The sequence below is a fragment of the Armigeres subalbatus genome, chromosome 2 (genome assembly GCF_024139115.2).
Source record: "Armigeres subalbatus isolate Guangzhou_Male chromosome 2, GZ_Asu_2, whole genome shotgun sequence".
Classification (NCBI taxonomy): domain Eukaryota; kingdom Metazoa; phylum Arthropoda; class Insecta; order Diptera; family Culicidae; genus Armigeres; species Armigeres subalbatus.
Genome location: NC_085140.1, coordinates 345,793,616 through 345,805,629, shown reverse-complemented (window position 1 = coordinate 345,805,629; position 12,014 = coordinate 345,793,616). Strand labels below are relative to the sequence as shown.

Sequence of the window (12,014 nt, the reverse complement as noted above, 5' to 3'; positions counted from 1 at the left end):
TACAGTTTAAGCCTGCCACTATGATCATATAATCATCGCACTTTGTTGTATTCATCAAAACAATTAAAAATGTCTTTGAATATGTATGAAAAAGTTGGCATATGTTTCACTTCAATTTGAAAAAAATATATTTAAACATAGGTTCAGCATTACAATGGGGACGGTTCCTTCATCAGTGCTGCCACCTGGAAAAGTTTCGAGAAAAAGTAAAATCATGGAAACTTGACAAAACATGATATAGAAAATGAGGTTTAAAATACCTCTAGAACGTTATAATTTTTTGTTAGTCAAACAATTTATAGCTTGTAGGGTTAGAAATTAAACAATCTCAAGTATTAACTGCTTATTAAAAAATATAAAAATCGAGATATCATGTCTATTTTGTGTGCTTTCGCAATTCTAACCCCTCAAACCAAAATTTGTTTGAAAAACATCTTTAATTTTTGTTTTATAACAAAAATATTCATTTCCTATACCACACCCTGTGAAATTTCAATGATTCCACTTTTTCTCTCGATGACGACAGCTGGCGGTCTTCTCCTTCCCTATGCTGTAATGTCGTAAGCCATCGATTACACTAATATGTGTAACCTGGCAATTGCACATATACTATTGTCTGTGTACAAAACAGACACAATCATGTAACGGAGAGAATGGGAAGAAAGGTGGAAAGGAAACAACATGCGGCAACTTCAAGTTACTTGGCTGACTTGAGTTTATTTTTTTGCCAACGAAGAGCTGTCAAGTTATTTCAAGCTACTTAAAGTCCAGGCCGATTCGAGCGAGTAGGTTGAATTAAGAAACTACACATCGACTGGAAGTAGGGTGGAAAGGTTGAATATCAAACAACCATCTAGGAAGCGTTTGCAAACTACTTCGAGTATTCAATGGACATGGCTGATAAGAGCATTGTGTTTCCATAGGGTAAGTCGTTTCCAATCAAAAATTGAAGAAAGGATATTCCTTTTAATATCTAAAGATGTGGGTATATAAACATCTTTGGATGCATATATTGAGCCATGAAAATAAATAACATTAAGCTTACATCAAACAAAATGTCTGCTGGTTCAAGAAGCAGTTACCAAAATCGTTATTTCAGGAGGGGCAAGGACCCAAGTAACCGTAAGCATTAGTTTTAGGCCTCAAATCAGCATTTAAGATGCTTCGAAGCATCATAACAGCCTTGCAAATGTTTTGAAGCCTTCATTTAGCATTATATCTGCATCGTTAATGCTACAAGGCCAAATTTTTGTTAACATTAAATTAGCATCACAATGACATTATATACGCATAAATAGCAGTGCTTATAATGCAGCCGAATATTTTGACAGAACAACCACGTGGATTTTAGTATGTAGTGGTGAGAACTTTCTCGGATGAATGCGTCACCACCACTACTACCTGATTAATATAGAAGAACCAATTTATATAGAAACAATGGTTTAAATAAGCCTTTCGGCAGCATAATATAACATAGCATCCGCGGCCGAAAGAGCAAGGGAGGACAACTTTGGGATCGCTCTGTCATGCTTCCAGGTTCGAGACCCATATGAGGACGTTATTTAACCAACGAAGAAAAATATGTAAAAAACAATATCCTATACTATAAATAAAAGGAACTAATTGAAATACCACCAAATAATGGTGGATAAAAATATTCTTTTGTTTTGTTTAAATTTCTCTAATTCGAATCGTTTGTCAGTTGTTTATCATGGCAGCTGATCAGCTGCTAGCAAAAGCTCCTCAAAGTGCGCAAAAAATTTGCCCGAAAAGGGAGGCGAAAATGATCTGACGTTTCTTCCATAACCTTATATTGGCATCGCTAATGCAGTTATTGAGCTTTCATTTTTGCTTTATAATAGCATGCTAATTCGCCTTTTCCGGCATTATACTAGCATTATATGTGCACTCAAAGCTGATAGACATTAAACGAGTAGCATCACGTGCAATTAAAGAGCTGAATTAGAGCAGCATTATAATGCTTACGGTTACTTGGGGATAACAACTACCATTCGCCTCGATATGTCGTCATATTACCTTCTACCCAATGTGTCGAAATTGTACATGAGGAGATTCTTTTCAATTGGAAGTAGCGGCTGATGTTCAATTTTTTGTTTAACTTAGTAAAACTTGCAATGTTTCTGTGCATTTTCGCTTTTTTTTGTTGATGAACTTGAGTATGCTTTTTCCAATTTAAATATCAAATATTCTCTTATTTTTTCTCTCGTGTTTAAATTTATCAGTTTGTGGTCTCTTCTTGTGCAGTGTTCGACAGTGTTCCTTTGATAAGATGCATGCAAAATGGCGTCTTTTTTTTTTTTTTTTACAAGGGAGAATGCATTTACACACTAACCCAGTACACGTGCATTGTAGTTGCCAAACTACCACACGGAAGTGTACTGGAGTGTCGGACTCGACCATACCGGTAATACCGACTAAACTCCCTTGGGCTCCACCATCGTTTCCCCCAGGAACTACCTCGCAGTACTACTTCTGGGGATGGCAGTACTAAGCGTACTCGCTCATTATCGCTCACACAGGCACTCGTCCCACGCGAGACTGACTTTGGTGCTCGCACACCATTCACTCCATTTGAGTCTTACTTGGATGCTCTCCCGGGCGCTCCGCTGCCATGCCTCGAGGTGTCAATAGCGGTAACTGCCTGGGCCTACAGATATTACGCTACGACACTCCTGCCTCAGCACGAGCAGATCAATCACACCACTGCCGAAGCAGACCACACGCTACCCTGCCGAAGCAGGGACACTCCCCATGCACCACATGTGCACAACTGTAGGTGTGTAATGGTACAACCCACTGCTACCCTGCCGCCGAAGCAGCTTCTCCAAAGACCATTCGCTCCATGTGACCCTTTTCGGGTGCTCACTCTAACACTCCACTGCAATGCCTCGAGGTGTCGATGGGTACCTCGACTCCTACCTCAAGCATGTGCAGTCCATACTCAGCCTTCTGCTGCGCTTCGAGGTGACAATAGCGGCGACACGCTATGAAACTCCTGCCTCAGCACCCCCAGATCACTCACTCCCCGCCAAAGCAGCTCACGCGCTACCCTACCGAAGTAGGGACACTCCACAACTCACTCTAACACTCCACTGCCATGCCTCGAGGTGTCGATAGCGGTATGTAGGGACCAATCAACGATACTACGCTACGACACTCTTACTTTAGCATGTGCAGTCCATACTCAGACTTCTGCTGCGCTTCGAGGTGACAATAGCGGTGACGCGCTATGACACTCCTGCCTCAGCACAACCAGATCACTCACTCCCTGCCGAAGCAGCTCACGCGCTACCCTACCGGAGTAGGGACACTCCCCGTGCCAATTGGCACTCCCTGGGCTTGTGCTTTTGAAGCGGCACACAGTCGCTTTGATAGAGTCTGCTTACGGGCACTTGTGGTTTTTTTGGGAGGGATTTTAGCAGAGCCCACTGCTAAATCCCACCACGCCCTAGGCAGTTCTCCCTGACTCATAGACAGCTGGGGAGGGGTCGTCAATCCCTTGGACATGGTCCATGCTGTTCCTGCTGTCCCTGCTGCCCCCATGCAAAATGGCGTCTATATTCGTATCCGTGTACTCTTGTGCCGACGGTTCTTAAGGTTTTGACATTCGCACACTGAACGGTTGTTATGTGCCCTTTTAGAAGCGTCTTCTGGGTCGCCTATTCTTCTTGCAACGTCACAACTTCTTTCAAAATGCCAGACACGATTCCTTCGTTGCGTAACTCTGTGTTAGCATTTTTAGGAGTTCATCTACACGGGTCTACATTTTGTACCGTTCAATTTCTGGAACAGCCTCCACATTCTTGTCTTCTAATTCTTATTCAATTGAAAGAAATAGTTCAACTATGTCTTCATTTGTGTTGTTAGCGTTTAGTGACGTCAACGCTTGTATAGGTTTTGACATTCGCACTCTCAACGGACATTATGTGTCCTTGAGAAGCGTTTTCTTGTGTCGCCAATCGTGACTACTGCGATTTTCTTCAAAGCAGATTTATAATCTTTCAGTATCTTCGACACATTTCCTTTATTGCATAACTCTGCCATAGCATTTTTAATTGGCATGAAATATTTATCTACATCTGGCCACTTTTTGAATAGCTCATTTTTCGGAGTAGCCTTCACACTCTTAACTTCTAATTCTGATTCGATTGATAGAAATAGTTTGTTTATGCCTTCATTTGTGTTTTAGTGCCGTAATCCTTCCACTAATAGCAACTGGCGTCCAATTCTTTGATATTGTTTCTTGATCACTCAATATCGGATAAGCCAAGCTTATCCAACTCAAAATGACATTTTCTCGACAAATATCTGACGAGAATTGATTGCTTTCGGAAGTCTTTTGTCTTTAAAATAAAACTTTTTTTGTTACCGATAAGAGCATCCTTTCTCTCTGCGTCCTTGACGATATCAATATTAAGATGTATGCAAGATAGCGTTGATATTTATAGCCGTGTTCTCCTGTTAGGTCAATGGTTTTATAGGTTTTAATATTCGCCCTCCTAACGGATATTATATGTCTCCTGGGTCGACTATTGTGAGTACTGCGATTTTGTTCAAAGCAGATTTATAATCTTTTAGTATCTCAGACACATTTCCTTTATTGCATAACTCTGCGATAGCATTTTTAATTGGCATGAAATGTTTATCTACTTCTGGCAACTTTTTGAATAGATCAATATTCGGAGAAGCATTCACACTTATAACTTCTAATGCTGATTTGATTGAAAGAGATATTTTAACTATACCTTCATTTGTGCTATTCTTGTCGTATCCTTTTATCGTTGTCAATACTTGTATAGGTTTTAACATTCGCACTCAATGGACATTGAGAAGTGTCTTCTTGTGTCGCCAATCGTGACTACTGCGATTTTCTTCAAACCAGATTAAAAATCTTCCAGTATCTCAGACACATTTCCTTTGTTGCATAACTCTATAATAGCATTTTTAATTGGCATGAAATGTTTATCTACATTTGGCCACTTTTTGAATTGTTCAATTGTGGGCTGGGCGGCAGCACTGGATTTCGAATAAACACAATTAAAACACCTTTTCGTTGCGGAAGTTAAAATCGGATCCATTTACTGCATTAACTGCACTCAACAATCTAACAACTGACTTACTGTACTCAACAATCTACCAACTGTAGATATGTCTCTCCGAAGGTTCCTTAAATAACTTCCAAAAAATCAATCCGTTCAAAAATTTCAGTAATATTCTCCAGTCGAAACACTACACCATCACCGTGCGCGGTACTGGTTTGTTCTATGCCCCGCAATAGCGGAGACAGAAAAATCAAATTGTACCGAATAAAAATCCCGACTCATGAAGTTTTCGTATGGTTGCCCCCACGGCAACCATAATGCACTCCCAGCACGAATGCAACACTTGTTTCAGAACAAGGGGCATTAGGCTCATAAAAGTGGACATAAATTTACATGAAGAAAATTATGATAATTTGCAACACTCTTGACTTCAAATTCTGATTTAATTGAAGAAATAGTTTAACTGGGGGTACCGTAGCACAGTTGGCTACACGTTCGCCTTACAAGCGGATGGTAATGGGTTCGATTTCCAGCAAACCCTCCCTCGTCAGTCACCGGATCCACAGCCCAAACCGTGGTATTTTTGGGTACTTCCTCACCGTGGGGTACGGCTGCCTGATGACGCCTGACAACTTGTTCTTCTCGGAGGCATTCCTCCAACGTTACCTGGATAAATGGAAACCGGATGCAACGATTATTGGATACACGACATGGACAAACGGACACAATGGACTCACGATGAGATGGACTGGCAACGACAAAAATAAACGAGTAATGGAAAATCTAAAAATAGATTCTGTGTGGATTCTGTATAGCAGAATACCATAGTAGATCTCGGCACAGTAGCGGTTAAGTAACACAGAGTGCCTATCAAATAAAGGAATAAAAAAAAATTTCGCCTATTGTGAGTACTGCGATTTTCTTCAAACCAGATTTATAGTCTTCCAGTATCTTCGACACATTTCCCTTATGGCATAACTCTGTTGACGATATCAATAATAAGATGTATGCAAGATTACGTTGGTATTCGAATCCGTGTTCTTCTGTGACGCCAATGCTTTTATAGGTTCTTAAATTCGCACTCTTAACGACCATTATGTGTCCTCCAGAAACGTCTTATGGGTCCTGCATCCTGTCTCTCATAGTGAAAATTGAAGCTGCGTCCTTGACGATATCAATAATAAGATGTATGCAAGATGACGTTGGTATTCGAATCCGTGTTCTTCGGTGACGCCAATGCTTTTATAGGTTCTAATATTCGCACTCCTAACGGACATTATGTGTCTTCATGAAGCGTCCTATGGGTCGTCACTGTAACTTCTGGGATTTCCATTACCGCAGCTTTGTAATATTTCAATATGTAATAAATTTGGTAATACTTTTCAATAGACTCTTATCTTTTCGTTTTCGTGATGAATAAAATACGCACTGTACTTACTTGCCCGACGAGTAGTACAAACTATGCATGATCGCGCTTGTCTCAACCGAACGATTTTATCTAAGGCATGGTAAGTGCCATAAACTAAGTTTCGCGGTGCAAATTTGGTTACGAAATGTTTAGTTTATTTTAGCTCATCACCACAATGTTAAACTTTTGTCTTTTCTCGATTAGCTTGATACATTTCAATGATTGTGCTCTGGAATCTTTCAAACATTTCGTAACTGTTACTACAACTGGCGTATATTAAGATTTTTAAGGATTTTATTTCACAACAGGGTTACGAGAACTTGTTGCTTCATCACATATTATTTGCTTTGGAATACAATTAGAACTTCAATGATCGTTTCTATCTGTTCATTCTCTATTTTGTTGACTTCGTCTACTATTGTCAAAATTGTCTCTTTTTTAAAATGGCGACGTCCATATCTTAAGATCTGTCATACATTCGTCCCGTTATGGAGGTCTTTAAAGGATGTCGCTCGTAATTTGCATATTTACAGTTCTCGTGGTTCTTATAAAAAAAGCAAATAGATGTACAAAAAATACGAAGAAAGTAACCGAACTATTTTGAGTCTATTCCACAGAAAACTTCTCTAAGGTCCCGGATAACACACATTGTACATAATGTCAAAAAAAGGGGGGGGGGGGGTAGGTACATAAATAACAAACATTTTCTTCTTTCAAAATATTTTCAGAATTACCTTCCCTAGCGAAGTGCAAATAGGTCAGGTATTACTGAGCGATCCACTCCAGATACAGGTTCCAGGCAAAAAAACAACATCAGAAAAATCAAAATTGATAGCAAAGAGTGTTAGAAGTGATGATATTCAGTGTTGTTGCATTTTCTACTATTACATGAATTTATTGCAAACGAGTATAGAAAAAATACTTGTGCATCTATTGAGTGATAACGACCAGAAGAATAATCTGCCCTACGTCAACGTCACTTATAAAAAAAAAGAAAGAAAAACGAAAAACATTTGCGGATCCATCCAAAAGTACCCTATAGTACGATATTAATGGTGTGTTGTATGGAGAAACAAACGAAAACATGGACGAATATGGACCTAGGATGTTCGTATATGGGATATGGTGTTTTAAGTGCGAGTTTGATCCCTTCCAAGGATGTGATCGGTCGCGGTACAATCTGTCTGCTTGTTTGAGACTGATCAAGTCTAGTTATATAAAGGATTGTTACCACCCCAAGCCATTTCTTTCATATCGCCCTAACCATGTCCGAGAGGAACCAAGTTTCCCAAGTTTGTATGAAATATGAATACAAATGGTTAAAGTAGCACCAAAAACATCATACTTTTCTCGTACTAATTCATTCTTGGATTCGCAAATATAAACTAAAAAATAAGGGGGGTGGCAGATGTGGAGACCAAACAAGTTTGACACCACTGTTCGATGCACTAGGGCTTAGTGCGTCATCACTCAACGTGCACATGAACCAGCCGAGCTTCACTAAGCTGGATTCCTCTCGGGGACGTTAATTCTTCGTTCATATATTTGCATCAGTTCTCTCTCTAAAAAAATAGTAGGGTAGGTTTAATTTTAATGAGTTGAATAAAGCGATTCTTGTCTGAACCTTAATCGTGGATGATTGTCTAGTTTAAAATGACCTGAAAGAAAAACCTGCGCCATGTTATCTCCAGCAACGTACGTTGATGAAGCTAATCGAAATCTACTTATTCCATGCATTTACGCGCAAAAATTTTACTAAATCGAATTCGTTGAACACCAAAACCTCGTTTGTGCCGTGAAATCGTAACTTTTCATGACATCTCTGTTGGCTTTAGACAGAATTGTTTGAGAATTTCGGAAGGTATTTTCCAGAAGTTGTGTTTGATGCGTCTGGCGTCCCCCCTGTGCACCAACTAATGACGTTTACCTGTCAATGCCATCCGCCATCTATCATCCTCAAACTGTCATCATTTGCATAATCGCTGTAATTCTCGAAACGAGTTTAATAACTATGATATCGAATTTGTTTATTACAGTATACCCCCGCTGATCCGACAAATCTATGGCCGGACTATCGAGGTTTCTCTCGTTAATCCGACTGTCAAATCCATACAAATGAACCAAAACAAAATCCCAGCACAAATTTGAAAACTGACAGCATAATGTGTTTAAATGGGTGTTGATACTTTTTAATCCGGAAAATTCCGAATAAGCGAGATCCGGACTAACGAGTCGTCGGATTAGCGAGGTCCGGATAAACGGGGGGATACTGTACTATCTTTGTGCTACATATCTAAGAGACAGAGCTAATAGCAAGGAGACCAAATGTAAGTGAATTATAAAATGAAATATGTATGGAATTAATTAAAATAAAATAAGGATGGCTTGGGGCTCGTTAAACTAAAACGCCGTGCTTCAAAGACGATCCGAAACCGTCTCAACAACAAGATTGAAGCACAAATAAATGCCTTGTACACTGGGTTCGCTTTCTAAGCAGTTTGTTTTGGATATTGCTGGCCTTCTGATTTATTAAAACATTTAGTAAACCCCACGGAAAATCCACACAAAAATCGACGAAAAATCAGGTGATATTTACTACTTGATACTTGATGGGCTACAGTTCTTCGATGAACCTACGCCGAATGGAGTATCCTTCTCCACTGCACTCGATCCTGGGCCAGTCGCCCTGAACATTGAGCGCCCTCAGGTCCTCTTCAACTGCAAAAAAGCCATCGTGTACGTGGCCTTCCACGAAGCCTGAGCCTCTTCTGAGTTCTCTACTAAATATTATCTTCGCTTGACGTTCTTCCGGCATACGAACAACGTGACCAGCCCATCGTAGTCTGCCGTGTTGAAGTGTGGGCAGAGTGGTTTGAGCAAATGAAAGTGGTTTGAGTGAGAAGTAGAGCAAATGAAACACGCACGCTTAAAATCAATAACACAGAGATGTGTTTGCATCACACAAAACGGACCTAATGCGGAACATCCCCTAGATGAGTGACAGTTACACAGGCACAAAAATGCCTCGTACGGTCGTGATAACGGTTGTTTTCAACATGTAAACATTTGTACAGATTTCTTGTTTCATGAGGAACCAAATACTGTTGAAAATATTGAAATCCAAGCTTCAATAAAACCACACGAGTTATTTTTGTGGCTGTGTAACTATCGCTCATCTAGGGGATGTTCCGCATTAGGTCCGTTTTGTGTGAAGCAAACACATCTCTGTGTATTGATTTTAAGCGTGAGGAATTTGCCTTCCGAGAAAAATGCTCATAAAGAGCATACATGCTTACATACATGTTACAATAGTGATGGATGTATGGTGTTGAATAAACAAGACAATCTCATATGCGTATAATGTGAAAAAGGAATGCACAATAATAACTGTTGAATTGTATATATGGCGTATAGCACAGTATGCGAAAATAGTTCTAAGCAAAAGCGTGTTATATAACACTCACCCTCAATTCAACATCCTTATCTGTTTTAGAATATATTCCAACTTTTGCTTACCTAACGGTTTTGTCATGAAATCTGCTAGTTGTTTATCTGTTGGTACATATTAATTAAACCTTCTCTATTTTTTTTCCCTGGCAAACATATATTTTACGTCCATATGCTTCAATCGCTGATGTTGTCGAGGTTCTTCTGCAACACGTATTGCCGGAACATTGTCCTCGAAGATGGTGAATGGCTTTGTCTCGATAGACAGTTCTGATAGTAAATTAATCAACCAAATACCCTCTTTGGTTCCGCGACAAAGTGACACTAATTCCGCTTCGGTGGATGATAGACTAACTGTTGGCTGCTTCTTTGTGTTCCATGATACAATATTTCCATACACCAGATAAATATATCCTGAGACAGACTTCCTGTCGTCTTCGTCATTGGCATAATCTGCTTCCACAAATCCAGCTAGAGTTTTTGGTTTATTTTGTGTTTTGTACTTTTGTACTTGTACTGTTTTGATACTTGTACTCAAATATCGCAATATCCGTTTCAATCCTTTCCAGTGCTCCTCTGAATGATTTTCCCGATAGCCTGCCAAAATGTTTACTGCTACAGCAATGTCAGGCCTTGACATTAATGACTAGACGTTTATCCTTTGACACGAATACACAAGCTGCTCAAAACCCACGAGTCTCATAATTTCATTGAAACGTTGGTTCCAGCTTAGACTAGCTTGTTTCAACCCATATAAGCTTTTATTCAGTTTGACCAATTTCTTCTCATTTTTACCATCAGGTGGTAGAGTCATGAAGACCTCCTCTTCCAAATGTCCATTTAAAAAGGCGGTTTTTACATCCATTTGGTGTATCAGCAACCTTTCTTCATTTGCTGTAAGGTCCTGAGAGATGTCATTTTAGCCACTGGTGAAAAAGTTTTATCGAAGTCAAAGCTAGACCTCTGTGAACATCCCTGTGCCACAAGTCTGGCGTTATACTTTCTGTCATCAGGTAAGTCCCCACTTTTGATGCTGAAAACCCACATTGAGTTGATAGGCTTTCTTCCTTCGGGCAATCCTGCAATTTCTGTGAAGGTATCATTTTGTTTTAGTGCATCCAATTCAATCTGAATTGCTTTATTCCAGACAGGCCAATCATCTCTCCTTTGGAGTTCTTCAATGTTTTGGGGAATATCATCAAAATCCGAAATTGTCATGAAAGCTTCGTTGTTAGGTTCGTTGAATACAAAGTCGTTGTGCCACGCTGCGGCTTGCCTATTCCTTGCTGATCGACGCTGTGGAGCTGCTACCTCATTCTGGTCAACTTCCTCTTGACTATCTTGCTCAGTTTCACTAAATGACAGGTATTCACCATCTAGCTGATCATCATCGATTTGAAGTTCTTCGTCACTCAGAACATCGTTATCACCGTCAACCTGGATAGGAGGATTTGGAAGAAAATTCGGATCCAATGATGTATCATCCATGAACATCATCCCTTCATGTTCTTTTATAGTATGAATTTGCATCATGGATTCGTCAAATACAACATCTCGGGCTATGAATATCTTATTCAAAGTACTATCCCAGATCATGTATCCGTTTTTGGCATAACCGACAAATTTGTTTTTAAGACACCTCTTGTCTAATTTCTGGCGTTTTTCTTTGGGAATATGTGAAAAGGCAATACTCCCGAAGATTACCAAATTACTCAAATTCGGCTTCCTGCCGAACCATTTCTCATAAGGTGTTTGATTCTCTACCACGGCGGTTGTTGGAGATCGATTTAGCAAATAGGTGGCTGTTGTTACGTGTGGAGAGTTCTTCGGACTTCCTATTAGCAGACTCGAATTTGTGGTTGAGTAAGCTATAAGATTTACTGGTCCTTCCACGTATCCAATCCACTATCGTAACAATTAGGCCGATAATCCACTATCCACAGTCGCATTAATTTAGATCACTTAGAATAACAAATTTAGTTTTAATTTCAGATTTAGTGCAACGCAAACTTCTATATTCGATTCCATACAATAGTTAGTTTTTGTTTTGATTCCAATTTTTATCAGCTCTATAATACGTCCCCTTACATAGCCCT

The 12,014-nt window shown here is 39.7% G+C and overlaps 1 protein-coding gene across 3 annotated transcripts in view; it reads right to left on the bottom strand.

The window, feature by feature from the left end:
- LOC134212895 (inositol-pentakisphosphate 2-kinase) overlaps positions 1–12,014 on the bottom strand; it is a 507,776-nt gene that overhangs the window by 177,330 nt on the left and 318,432 nt on the right. The window lies entirely within an intron of this gene.